We start from the raw sequence: 15,690 nt of genomic DNA, 5'->3' as shown, positions 1-15,690 counted from the left end.
ACTCAGCTCTTGGATTTACTCTGTCAAAAAAGGATTATTAATCATCCCAGACAAGGGGGTCACCCATCTTTTATGTCATAAATCATGACTTTTACTTTAGTGATCTACTTTTTGCCTAGTTATTTTGAGATTCTGATTCCGTCACCGTATCCAAAAACTTCTTTTTAAGGATCGAGACCACGACTATATTATTTCTGCTCTACTGTACCTTTCCCTGATGAATGGTAAAGCAGGCCAGGCCGAGTAAGATTGAACTGACTGTTAGAATATAAGATCCTGGAAAGGGCCATTCTCTAACACCGTGAGGTTTTAGAGTAACTGGTTACTTGACATGGTATCAGAGCTCAGGCTGACAGAAGACTCGGGTTCGATCCCTGCCACCCCCAATATTCTTACAATTTATTGTGGCACGAATGGCAAATTAATGCTCCAAAGATGAGCGCCCGTGATCCACTCTCGACCCATAAATTGGTTCCTTGACATGGTATCCACTCTCGACCCATAAATGGGCTCTCGAGTGAGGGGGAATGTTAGAATATAAGATCCTGGTTCCTTGACATGGTATCAGAGCTCAGGCTGGCAGATGACTCGGGTTCGATTCCTGCCACCCCCAATATTCTCACAATTTATAGTAGCACGAATGACAAATTAATGCTCCAAAGATGAGCGCCCGTGATCCACTCTCGACCCATAAATGGGCTCTCGAGTCTGGTTCCTTGACAAGGGCCATTCTCTAACACTGACATCACATTAACAATCAAACAAATAAAATGGTGATATGTAGAGGAGTCTCTACCCGATAGAATTAGAAAATACTCGGCGATGAAGTCGTATGCATGTTTATTTATCACATGAGATAGTGTGGTGTCATATTAAGCATTTTGTCCAGGTCCATGTAGTAGTTACATATCTTTCATATCCTTCTGCTTAGAGAGACTCCAGAGGGCATCATTCTTGCAACATTTTGTGAACACCAAGTTATTACTACTATTTATTAATTATATTTTTTATTATTATTATGAGGTAGAGAAAACTCTATTGAAATAATTTATAAGTTTCTTGCCACTATTTGGTTTCTGAGTCTATAAAACAAATTATTTTCAAATGAGGTGTATGCTGAGTTAGGTTTAATTTGCATAAAGGATGAGATGTGCGCGCATATTCTATTTCCGAAAGGGACATACTAAATACGTCTACGTTTGTTTTGGTTAAGATGCAGATGATTTGGACTCCTAACTCCCATTCATACTCTTATTACATCATACAATATTAAATCCAGCAATTCATACACAAAAAATTATATAGAATGTATTGTCTATTTGTGAAGGGGAATCCTGCAATCCAGAAGCAAAAGAATAAACCTGTCTCACAATTAACAAGAAGTCTACTTGCCATGAAACAAAGTTTGAATAAATATTTTTCAATTTAGTGGCGGAAAGCAAAATAAAAATGGCAGGCCAGGGGCTGAAATGTCAATTTATTTGGTTAAGAGTCAACTTTTGAGCTGAGATGGTGAGGAGTATACATCAGAAAAAGAATCTTTCATCATCAAGGGGTCATAGGATCAAATTATTCTGAACCATTTAGTTGTTTGTATATTGCACTTTCGTTAGTAGAGCTGTTCACGAACCGAGCCGAGCCGAGTTTTGACCGAACCGAGCCGAGCTTTAATTTTTTTTCTGACGAGCCGAGCCGAGCCGAGCTTTTTAATCGAACAAAAATTGTGTTCAAGCTCGGCTCGTTAACTAACGAGCCGAACACGAGCTTGTTCGCGAACAAATACGAGCCGAGTCGAGTCGAGTCGAGTCGAGCCGAGCCAGAAAAAAAATAAGGACAAACCGCTAGTTGACTCTTAAAATAGCTAACCTAATAATTTCAATTTTTTTGAAACTTTGTTTATATCACTAAAATGTATATATGTTAACATCCATACAGTTGGATCGGTAAAAAATATTTTTTAAAATATTGAAACACTAAATTAGGATTAAACACTAGTTAGCGATACTAGTCAAACTTCTACTTGCCTGTTAAAAACCAAATAAAATTATTATTTCCTAAAATTTTGTTTACATCACTAAAATATATATATATATATTATGTTGAATTCTGAGTCCAATAACATATATAAATTATAAAAAAACCCCGAAAATATTACATTTTTTCGAGCTTTAACGAGCCGAACTCGAGCCGAACGAGCTCGAGCCGAGCTCGAGCCGAGCTCGAGCCGAACATACTAAAAGCTCGACTCGAGCTCGTTTACTTAACGAACAATTTTTTGTGTTCGAGCTCGAGCTCGTTAACTTAACGAGCCGAGCCGAACGAGCTCTTAACGAGCCGAGCTCGAGCTTGTTCGCGAACAGCTCGGTTCGTTAAACAGCCCTATTCGTTAGTACACCCTCCGTCCCCCTGAGTTGTATACATTGGGGGACGGGGACGCGGCACGGACTTTAATGCTCCTGCAAATTGTAGTTGTGCAATTTATTTTTAAAATTTTTCTTTTCTGAATTAAAGTTTAGATGTTATATTTTTATACAGAAAAAGAAAATCTCAAAAATAAGTTACGGAACTATATTTTATAAGAGCATTGAAATGCGTGTCGAACAGTTAAAAAGAAACGTATAGAATTAAATGGAACAGAGGGAGTAGTAGTTTATACTTCTCACTTGTGGTACCGGGGGGAGAGAGATAAACTATCAGTGGTTTATTTTTTTTTTCTTTAAAATAACTATCAGTGGTTTATTGTTCCTGTAAAAACTTTAAAAAAATAAAATTTATGACAATGATATTTTTAATTTATGAAATTTAATAATAGTTATTGATCAACGAATTACATCATCAAATATATAAATTTTATATGAACTCGACAAAATTTATAATATCACAGGCTTATTCACAGTCGAACAAGTATATCACAGAATTTGAAGATGGATCCTCAGGAGTCAGGAGTAATGGATTGTATTTCTATGATGTTTTAAGAGACTCGTATTTAAAGCTTTTCTCATATAGGGATCGAGTTTTTTTTGAAACACAACAAATATATATATATATTAATTGAACGATTTAACAGATTACAATGTCCCCAGATTGCTTATCAGAACAAAAGAGAGCCCTATAAGAACCTAACCAACTTGACTGGGCTTTAAAACAAAAGCAAATAAGAGATCCAGGGACATCTGCTCTTAGCCATTCTAGACCTAACTAAACCAGGGTAGATTAATACATAGCATGCACCAAAAACACCACCTGCATGCATTCTAAAACCACTAAACCGAAGGAGCAGACGAGGAAGCCTTGCCAGAGTTAAACCCTAGCAACGTGAGAACCTGTTCAACTGTCATAAGTTCATCCACTTCTGCCAAGGGGCGAACATAATTGGAGACATAGAGCTATGGAATGATGACATGCATAGTGCCAATGATAGCATGGTGCAGGATGTCCCTTGCATAGATCCCATTTCCAACTACAGCATCCAGATTAACCACTTCACCGTTAAAAACAGGGGAGTAACGACACAGGCTCCCATCTGTCATAGCTTTAACAGCCTTCTCAGTAAAGAGCCCCTTATCATTGAAAGAGTAGTGCTCCATAACCTTCGCTTTGCCCTTGTCCTTGAAACATTGTAGAGGCCTCTCCACAGAGACCAACTCCCCGAATTTTCGCTTTTTAGGAGGTGGAGGCCCATCGATCACTTCACCCTCCACTAGATTCTGCAGTACTTCAGAATTTGGGAGCGACATTGTCATGCCCATATCTATGGCCAGAAAGTAGTCCATATTTCCAACAGTTCCAGTGAACTCACCAAAATCCAAGCCCTTTTCAATACCATATTGAGCCATGTAGTCCACTGTGCCATTCATACGCTGTGGGATGCATGCTATCATCCTTTTTGTTTTGCCCTCAGCGAAATGGTTGGCATAGATCATATTGAACATGCTGTAGACTTCTAGCTGCTCATCATCCAAGAAAATGTGCTCTTGGTGCCTTATTGTGTCATAGACATGCCTATTTGTTGTCTCAATATGCAGCATGTTAGATATAATTGATGATTACTAATGTTCTTAAAGTTTGTTTTAGAACAGGAGTGATCAGAGTTTAATTGGAAGCTGATCAGAGTTTGATGAAGCTGATCAGAGTTTAGTAAAGTCTGACCAGAGTTTGATAAAGTCTGATCAGAGTTTACATAGTCAAGACTCGTCAGAGTTTACACGTGGAAAGAGCTCAGAAGCGGATATACTTCAAGGAAGGATAGAAGCGGAGGAGTGATTTGCTGACTATGGAAACTAAACAGAAAACTGGAGCAATCTTTGATTGATAGAATACATAGCTGATTTATAGGATATCAAATCAGAGATTGATTTTGTAACTGTGTCTATATAAACACAGAATAGGGTTACTCTATAGGAGTTGAGTTATCGAGTACATTGTTAAGAACCCTAGCAGCTCTTAGTGATACAATATAAATCACTGAGAGAGTTTTTGTAACCATTCAAGCTTTGTGAATAAGAGTTTATTGTTTTCAATCTCTTATATTGTCATACTGTGTTACATATTGTGATCACTATATCATCTTATATAGTGAGTTTATAGGACCTAACAAGTGGTATCAGAGCCAGCTCTGTTAAGATTACTACAGTGAGATCTTAATCACAATCATGTCTGAAAAATCACAAGCTTCATCCTTTAGAGTTCCAATCCTTAAGGCATCTGAATATCCAGTCTGGAAAGAGAGAATGATCATATTCTTAGACTCTGTTGATCCAGAATACCTTGACAGGATCTATGATGGACCACATATGCCCACCAAGCTCTCTGTTGGGCTTGCTGATGAACCTCAGAAGATGGTTCCAAAAGAAAAGAAAGATTATACCCCTGAGGACATCTTGTCAATTGGTAAAGACTCTAAGGTGAAACACCTTCTGCACAGTGCCCTTGATAATGCAATGTCTAATAGGGTGATTGGGTGCAAAACTGCTAAACAAATCTGGGATGCTCTGGAAACCAGATGTCAGGGAACTCAGGCCATAAAGAAAAACAGAAAAACAATCCTTACACAGGAGTATGAGCACTTTGACTCAAAATCTGGTGAGTCCTTGACAGATCTGTATGACAGATTTGTCAAACTGCTGAATGACTTATCTCTCGTGAACAAGGAATATGACCTTGAAGACTCAAACCTCAAATTCCTTCTGGCTCTTCCTGAAAAATGGGATTTGAAAGTCACTACAATAAGAGACAATCTTGATCTTGGAGAAATGTCTCTTGATGATGTTTATGGAAGACTGAAGACTCATGAACTTGAGATGGAGCAGAGAAACAAACGTTATGGAGGAAAATCAAAGTCTGTTGCTCTAAAAGTTCAAGAGGAGGCTGCTAAAAGCAAGGGAAAAGCTCATGTCATAAAGTCTGACATTGAGTCATCAAACTCTGATGACTCAAACTCTGATGTTCCCTCAGACTCTGAAGAAAGTGATGATGAGATGATGCAGTTAGCAGCATTGATGGTGAAAAGCTTCAAGAAGTTGGCCTACAAAAAGTTCAACAAAGGCAAAAGTTTTTCAAGGAAAGACAGAAACTCTGACAGAGTTTATGATAAGAAGAACTTCAAGAAGAATGAGGGCAAGGAAGGGAAAGCTGGAAAAGCTGACAAGTATACCTGTTTCAACTGTGGTGAAAAGGGTCACTTTGCATCTGAATGCAAGAAAGCCAAGAAGGAAAAAGAAAAAGCCTTTATCACCAAGAAAGGAAACTGGACAGATACATCTGATTCAGAAGAAGAAGTCAATTATGCTCTGATGGCAAACACTGACAACAACTATGAATCTACTGCAAAGGTACCACATTCTACTCTTGCCTTTGATACTGAAGATATAACTGAGTTAAGATTGTTTCTTAAAACTTTGCATATCAGCTTTAGAGATCAGACTTTAGAAAATGAAAGATTAAAATCTGAAACTCTAAGTGTAAAGAAAAGGAATGATTATCTAGAAAAAGAATTAGTTCAGATGTTGGAAATTCAGAAAGAAAGAGATGATGCTGTCATTATCAAAGATGAATTATTAAAGAGGTATTCATCTCTTCAATCAGAACTTGCTAAGGAAAGGGAGATCATTAAGACATGGACTAATTCAGGCAAAACTACTCAGGATATCTTAGGTAGTGGAAACTGGAAGAAGGGACTAGGTTACACTGATAACTCAGAAGCTGAGTCATCAAAAACAGAGTTTGTTAAAACTCAAAAACCTAAGGTTAAACCTGTTAAATTTGTTGCTGAATCCTCTAAGTCTAAACAGAGTAGACCAGAATCAGAGATTAACAACAATTTAAAAACTGTTAAGCCCAAACAGGTTAACATAGGACTGATGACTCAGAAACAGCTTAAGCATAAGCTTAAAGAGGTAAAGTCTGATAGAAAAGACAAGGAGCCTAGGAAAAATAGAAATGGCAAGGTTGGAATAGACAAGAGTAATAACTACATGCCTGTTCCAAATGCACCTAGGAAGACATGCCATAACTGTGGAAATACTAATCATCTTGCTAATTTTTGCAGGAAGAACAAAGACATTAACTCCTTACCTACAAAGTCTGGAGTTAGAAAAAGTAGTATTAGATATAAACCACAAGATCCATGTTTTCATTGTGGTAGTTTATGGCATTCTATTTATACTTGCAAAGAATATCATAGTTTGTATTATGATTATTATCAATTGAAACCTTCTTTGAAGAAGATTAATAAAAGCTCTGCAAGTACAAAATCTGTTTCAAGTACAAACTCTGATCCAAAGTCTGTTAGCTCAAACTCTGATAAAAATAATTCCGCTGCAAAAGCTAACAAACTTAATAAGGCCAAAGGATCCAAGCAAGTCTGGGTCCTTAAAACTAACAATTAGTGGTCTTTGTGATTGCAGGGCAACAGGAAGAATATTCTAGTCTTGGACAGTGGATGTTCAGGACACATGACTGGAAATAAGGCCCTGCTGTCAGAGTTTGTGGAGAAAGCTGGCCCAAGTGTTTCTTATGGAGATGGCAACATAGGAAGGACTCTGGGATATGGCAACATCAATCTTGGAAATGTCATCATATCAAATGTAGCTCTTGTTCAAGGGCTAAAGCACAATTTACTCTCTGTCAGTCAGATCTGTGACAGAGGATATCATGTTGATTTCTATGAAGAACACAGTGAGATAGTAAGCAAGTCAACAGGCAAGGTGGCAGTGATTGCTCACAGACATGGAAATATTTATGAAATCCACCTGCCTACAAACTCTGAAGGAAAAGCAATTTGCTTATCTACAAGAATCTCTGCAGAAGAAAGTTGGAAGTGGCATAAGAAGCTCTCACATCTAAATTTCAACTCTATAAATGAGCTTATAAAGAAAAAGCTTGTGAGAGGACTTCCTGAATCACTACTCACATCTGATGGATTATGTGATTCATGTCAAAAGGCCAAGCAGAGAAAGACATCCTTCAAGAGTAAGACTGAATTCTCAATAAAGAAACCATATCATCTTCTACATGTTGATCTATTTGGACCAGTTAATGTACCATCCATTGCAAGGAAGAAATATGCTCTTGTCATTGTTGATGAGTATACTAGATACACTTGGGTATATTTTCTTCACTCTAAAGATGAAACAGCCTTGCATCTGATGGATCATGTGAAGCAACTGGATCATGGATCTAAAGACAAAGTGAAGATCATTAGAAGTGATAATGAAACTGAGTTCAGAAATTCAACAATGGAAGAGTTCTACAAAGAAAGAGGTGTAGTGCAACAATTTTCTGCACCTGGTACACCACAGCAAAATGGTGTAGTTGAGAGGAAAAACAGGACTCTTATAGAAGCTGCCAGAACTATGCTTTTTGAGGCTAAATTGCCTACTTATTTCTGGGCAGAAGCTGTTCAAACAGCTTGTTTCACTCAAAATGCAACACTGATTAATAAGCATGGCAAGACCCCATATGAGATGGTGAAGAAAAAGAAGCCAAATCTGAAGTACTTTCATATATTTTGGTGCAAATGCTTTGTATTGAAGACTCATCCAGAACAGCTTACCAAGTTTGATTTAAAAGCTGATGAAGGCATTTTTGTAGGTTATCCTCTGACAACAAAGGCCTTCAGAGTCTACAATCTAAGAACCAAGGTGATTATGGAATCCATACATGTGTCATTTGATGACAAAAGAATTATGGGTTTAGCAGATATGGATGATCATGAAAAACTGCATTTTGAAAAGAAAGAAATATTCTCTGATTCAACAAACTCTGATGAACAGTCAAACTCTGACTGTGAGCAAAATACAGCAAACTCTGGTGAAAACTTACAGGTTCATGATGATGAAGCAAATGTTGAGGGGGAGCATCAGAATGTTTCAGACTCTAGCTCATCAGAGAATGCTGACTCAAACTCATCAGAGAATACTGATTCAAACTCTGATAGCACAAATTTGGGGGGAGCTACAGAGAATGATCAACAGAATCAAGAGAGCATGGATCAAGGGGGAGGATCCAATAATGAGAATGGCCAACTTCCACATGCTAGGAAATGGACAAAATCTCATACACCTGATTTAATAATTGGAGATCCAGAAGCAGGTGTGCAAACAAGGACAGCTACAGCAAATGAGTGTTTACATCATTGCTTTCTGTCACAAACAGAACCTAAGAAAGTGGAGGAAGCTCTTCAAGATGCTGACTGGATTCAAGCAATGCAAGAAGAGCTAAATGAGTTTGAGAGAAACAAAGTCTGGACCCTAGTACCAAGACCAAAAGATAGATCCATAGTTGGTACAAAATGGGTTTTCAGAAACAAAACTGATAGTGAAGGTGTAATTACAAGGAATAAAGCAAGACTTGTGGCAAAAGGGTATTCACAACAGGAAGGTATTGATTATGATGAGACATTTGCTCCAGTTGCAAGATTGGAGGCAATTAGAATCTTTCTGGCCTATGCTGCTCACAAGAAATTCAAGGTATTTCAGATGGATGTCAAAAGTGCTTTTCTAAATGGGAAACTGGATGAGGAGGTATATGTTGAACAACCTCCAGGCTTTGTGGATCCAAAGCATCCAGACTATGTTTATAGATTGGACAAGGCACTTTATGGATTAAAGCAGGCTCCAAGGGCATGGTATGAAACTCTGGCTCAATTTCTTCTTGAAAGTGGATTTACTAGAGGTACCATAGATAAAACCCTGGTCTATTTGAATCATGGTAATGATCTGCTTTTAGTTCAAATCTATGTTGATGACATTATTTTTGGCTCCACTAATGCTAAACTCTGTCAAAGATTTGCCAAGCTCATGCAGTCTAGGTACCAAATGAGCATGATGGGGGAACTCAGTTATTTTCTGGGTTTACAAGTTAAACAGACTGAAGATGGGATTTTTATAAATCAAGCCAAGTATACCAGAAATCTTTTGAAGAAATTTGGTATGCAAGACAGTTCAGCTGCAACTACTACTATGGCAACAGCAACCAAACTAGACAAAGATACTGGAGCATCAGTGGATATCACAAACTATAGAGGAATGATTGGATCTTTGCTTTATCTGACTGCAAGTAGACCAGACATCATGTATGCCACATGTCTATGTGCAAGATTTCAGGCAGATCCAAGAGAGCCTCATCTGATTGCAGTAAAGAGGATATTCAGATATCTCAAGGGAACCACATCATTGGGATTATGGTATCCTAGAGAATCAGATTTTAGTCTAATTGGATAATCTGATGCAGATTTTGCAGGTTGCAAAATTGACAGGAAAAGCACAAGTGGGAGTTGTCAATTTATGGGTGGAAGACTTGTTTCTTGGTACAGCAAGAAGCAGAAGTCCATTTCCACATCAACAGCAGAGTCAGAGTATATATCTACAGGCAGCTGCTGTGCTCAAATTCTTTGGATGAAGAATCAACTGTTGGACTATGGGTTATCCTTTTCTAAAATTCCTATTTATTGTGATAACCAAAGTGCTATTGCTATGACAGGAAACCCAGTTCAACATTCTCTGACAAAGCACATCAGTATAAGATATCATTTTATAAGGGAGCATGTGGAGGAAGGAACCATTGAACTTCATTTTGTTCCCACAGAACAGCAGCTAGCAGACATATTCACCAAACCACTCAGTGAAGCAACCTTTACTAGGCTGGTGAATGAGCTAGGAATGATATCAGGAACTGAGTAAACATAATGGTCAGATCTTTCAAAATTAAATTGTCAATTTACCATATGTACTGCTCACACATTTGCCATGAAATACTCTGATTGTTAAAATCTGATAACATTCTCTGATGATATACTCTATTTGCTATACTCTGATTGACATTCTCTGATGTCATTCTCTGACGATATTCTCTGATGTTTGTAAACTCTAAATCTTGATAAATTATCTCATTTTTATTTCTCTGAGACAAATAACCTGTGAAGATATTATGAAGCATGATCTGAATTAGTAATCATGAATCTTAGTTAAGTTCCTTAATCTTGATCTCAATTTTGTGCTACTATTTTCCACTATATGCATATTGATATCATTGAGACTCTATTACTTCACATATCTTAATTATAAGTGAGACTGATTAATTTGCATTTTCTCTCAGTAAATTAGACAGTGTTTGTAAACTCTGATGCTATACACACCCCTGGAAATAAGCATGGTACTCCTTTGAGATCTTAGATGTCTATATGACAGTGACTGGGAAGACCCAAACATTTACTGGTATTAAGTAATTGCCAAGATTTTATAATCTATGGTGACCAGTCACAATCTCTGATTACTGGAGAAATACTGTTGCAAAAATATATTTAAAGGTCGTGATTCATTTACACTGAAAAGCGTCCTTGAAAAAAAAAAAAAGAAAAAAAAAAGGGGGTTAGTTTATTTTATATATTTCTCCATCAGAGTATGTCTATTGTCTATGTATTGAGAGTTTAAATAAATTATTCTTGTCTACCTTATAATTACGAAATTGTGAAATTCTTTAGTCTCTGATCTCATATGTTAAATCACACACATTATTTCTGTTTGCACAAAATCACGCAAGCGTACGTGGTCACAAGTAATATAGAATATAATTCAATTTCGTTCCCACAGAGACTGGTGTATTCGGAAATATGCACTTATGCACCAATGTATGATTATTATTCAATGCTTGGACAAGTATCAAATTGGGTTTTGGTTTTCTACTTAACTAATCCTATTTGAATTATGAAACTAAGAATTATCAACTAAGAGAATAACGATTTACTAATGAGAATAAAACATGGGATTCTAGCTTCATTAACAACTTCATTCAGAGTTCTACCTTTATTCGATTGTAATGGTTGATAGCTAATCAGATAACACGAGACTGATACACGCTAACTGTCGTTATACGTGCACCATACTGATACACATCCACAATTAAGATAGAAGGTAAACAGACACCAATTATGCTTAGACCCTATATGTCTATAGAATTTGAAAACATAACGGTTGAAGAGCAAGTTATCTATCAAGATTACATAGGGCGATGCGAGATGGGTAAAATCACATCACAAGTCATGTTATCGAACACGAAACCTATGCTCGCATGGCAAGTTCTAAATCAATATATTCACTGTCGCTTCAATAAAGATTAACAAGCAATCTTAGATGTTAGCTACGCATCCAAGACGAATAAGCACAACCAATACGAGGAAATCAAACCATCACATATGAACAAGGCAAATTAACTACTGAAATTCATCGATAAATCCGCTAAAATCCCATGACGATGATTAGTTCATAATCGAACTTCTCATCATCATGGGTTCGAATGTAAACATGGTACTGAATAGGAAAAACAAAATCAACGTATGAGAATAAGAGTTAAGAAACAAATCCGAAACGAGCATCCAAAGTTACGCCTACTTCGAAGAATTACAAAAGTAAAAGCTATGAAATTCGATCTTGATCTTCTCCGTAGCCGTCACGTGCTCCTTGGAATGATTCTAGGTTTTGTGTTTAGTCCCCCAAAGCCTTTCTTAAACTTCCCCAGCGATCGGGCCTTGAAACGGATCAGAAACAGGAAAACGGGCTTAAATTCGCTGCCAGTTTGGTGCGGGTGCGCCAGATTTGGGGCGGGTGCGCCAGATTTGGAGCGGGTGCCCCAATTCAGCAGCCCACTTCTTTGTCCATAACTTTTGACTCGCTCATCCGATTGCTTCGTCGTTTTTTTTTCAATGAAAGCTATGAATCTCCTCTTCGTTCTCCTCCAAAGAAACCTACACAACATCACACTAAAACATATCAAAAACATCAAAAGCTTGAGGCCAGATCATCCATTTAAGTCAAAACGAAGGCTTCCAAGTGGATATAAAATCCACTTATCACACCCCCAAACTTAAACCGATGCTTGTCCTCAAGCATAGACACACACACAAATACTAATAATGCAATGCATGAATGCAACTAAATGCCTACATCTAAACGAATCATGAAGTATAATCCTTGTTAACATAGCATCCTCAAAATATGCAACATTCTCGGCATTCATCTCGTTCACATATCAGCCATGTTCTCTTCCACTACAAGTGTGAAGTGCATCGTGTGTGCTAGCATGCTCTCTAGTGAAACAAAACAAAGACTATCAAACTTCAACAAAGTCCTCACTATGAGCCGTTAATAAGAATCCGGTTTAAACATTTCTTTACTACCGAGTCAACTACAGTTCAGGATCACCAAAGAATTCCTATGCCTCTCCTATTTTTTTCCTATTTTTTTTCTTGCTAAATCTAAGGTTGAGACGCTTCTCAGTGTAAGTGAGGCACGACCGCCATTCGACTTCGCTTTTCTCTTCTTTTTTTTTTCTCTTTTTTTTTTTAATCAAGTAATTCTCCAGTAATCAAAGGTTGTGAAAGGTCACCAAGAATTTGCTTATTCTAATACATTTGCACTTAATACCAGCACAAGTACATGGATCGTCCCTTTCACATGACATTGCATTTTACACATTGATCTCAAAGGAGTACCTGATATATTTATTCTCTTTTTTTTTTCTTTTTTTTTTAGAAAGGCATATTCATCCCTTAATTCCCCCAAACTTAAGATTTACAAACTCTAAGTTCAAAAAGGGAATAATCCACACTCTACGCTCGACTCAACGCAAGGACTCAAGAAATAAGTTAGTCTAAGTCTTATCTCTAGAGCATAAGTGTAATTACAATTTCCACACAAGCAATCTCCAAGTAACAAGGCATCACAAATGAGCAAGACTACTAGCCAAGAAATTATGCACAAAAACTCATCATAGGACATCAACTTGGAAAACAACTTCAAGATTCATGCAAATGCAACTATATGAAACTACTAACACATACTAACACAAGCATATTCTTTTTTTTTTAGAAAGGCATATTCATCCCTTAATTCCCCCAAACTTAAGATTTACAAACTCTAAGTTCAAAAAGGGAATAATCCACACTCTACGCTCGACTCAACGCAAGGACTCAAGAAATAAGTTAGTCTAAGTCTTATCTCTAGAGCATAAGTGTAATTACAATTTCCACACAAGCAATCTCCAAGTAACAAGGCATCACAAATGAGCAAGACTACTAGCCAAGAAATTATGCACAAAAACTCATCATAGGACATCAACTTGGAAAACAACTTCAAGATTCATGCAAATGCAACTATATGAAACTACTAACACATACTAACACAAGCATATAAGCATAAAAAAAACGAAAACGAAAATGAACTAATATGCAACTATATGAGATAATATTCTAAACTATATGCAACATGCAACCTATATGCACACACTATATACTATATACTAGTCCTTAGATTACCACCCCCAAACTTAAAATCTTCAATGTCCTCATTGAAGGTGATAAAAAGGATCGAATGTACCTATAAGGAGTCAGAACGATCACTCTCCTCACCCGCCTCGGGTGAAGAGTCAGCTGGAGGATACATCATATCTGCACCGAACACAGGCCACTCAACGTCTACGCCCGTAGCACGAAAAGCAGTCCCCAACGCCTGTGTCAAATCCCTCGCAAAACGGCTATGCATATCATGCATAGTATCCATACGCCTCGCGAGCCGCCTAAACTGTGAATCACTGAAACCACGGCGCCCCTCACCAGAGCTCTCCACGGGCTCAGAAGGCCCCGCAATCTCTCGAACTGGTAAAACTGGAGGTGGTGCCCTCATCCGTCTACCATCGGCATCTCTATAACCCAATCCTCTAAGGCTGGCGTGACCACCCGGCCACTCAGGTAGCCGCTCTATAATTGCATGATCAATAGCGGCACCCGGCATCTGCAACTGCTCATCTGCTGACCAACGAACACCCACTGCAGTACATAACTTGGTCACTATCGTCGCGTGAGGTATAGCCACTCCAGTGCGACTCCTCAAAAATCTCATAATGTTCTGGTGGATGACGTATGTAATATCCACATACTTCCCACTCAGAATCCCAAACAACAATATAGCCCGATCGACAGTGACATCGTGGTGGTGTCCCGATGGCATAATACTATGGCAAATAAACTGGTTCCACGCTCGAGCATACCTGTTCATAGTAGAGGCAGGGAAAGAGGCTCTCACATTAGTAGACGGATTACGCTTCCACGTAGTACCCGGAATGCATAGCTCATAGACAATTTGATCTAAATCAATGTTCCTTTTGTCCTTTCTCACCCAATCATCCTGAGTGGACTCCATCTCCGTGCCCCCAATAAGAGCTTGGATTGTCTCCAAGGTATAATCCACAGTCAACCCCCTAACAACCGAATACCCGTTTTGATCCGCTCGGGCATTAGCATAAAACTCCCGCACAATACTCATCGGCACCGGTGCCGGTGCCTCACAAAAAGACTCCCACCCCCTATTCCGAATCATCTGCACCAACTCACCATCACCCGGTGACGGTAAGAACCCCCTCTCCTTAGCAATAGGCTTCCCCAAAAGCCGAGTAAACTCCTCTCGAGCCTCCGGAGTCGTGAACTTAGTAACCTCAACCCCCAAACTCGATGAATCCGTAGATGTGCCTCGCACACTACTACTTTCGGCTCTCCTCGCTCTTTTGGGTGCCATGGGTTTGAATGTGTGTAGTGGGTGTAGAGATTTTTGGAAGCTTTAGAGAAAGATAGGAAGTGGTGTAGGATTGTGTAAATAGATGAATGTATATGAATGTAGTGTTTGAATTGGATTAAGAACAAGTGTGTTTGAATAAAGAGATGAGATTGTGCTTGTGGGTGTGTATGGAATTGTATGTATATGTATGTAATATATGTAATTGGAAGAAGATGAGATGGGTTTGTGGTTGGGTGATTTTTGGTGGTTCAATCTAGGGCTAGAAAAGAAGTATAAGGCTGGAAAGAACTACAAAATCGAGCTGGGAGATCACCAAAAACGAGCCGCAAAAGAATTTTTTTTTTTTTTTTATAATAACGCACTGCCCATTTCGCGCGCGTGCCCCACCACGCCGCAGGCGCGCCGCTCGCGCGGGTGCGCTGTGCGTGGCGCGGGTGCGCGAGAGTGACAGTGGGTTTCGGCCCTTTTTGATGCGCCACTGGTGGTTCGGCGCGGGTGCCGCGCGTTTTGGCGCACCTGCCCCGTTTCGCCAGTGGTTAAACACCCCAAAATTTTCTAACTCAAAAAAAAAATATTTTTTTTTTCTAAAAATTAAAACATTAAAACGCGTGGGTTGCCTCCCACG

This window comes from Daucus carota, chromosome 1, assembly GCF_001625215.2.
Source record: "Daucus carota subsp. sativus chromosome 1, DH1 v3.0, whole genome shotgun sequence".
Taxonomy (NCBI): Eukaryota; Viridiplantae; Streptophyta; class Magnoliopsida; order Apiales; family Apiaceae; genus Daucus; species Daucus carota.
This window is presented reverse-complemented; position numbering follows the sequence as displayed.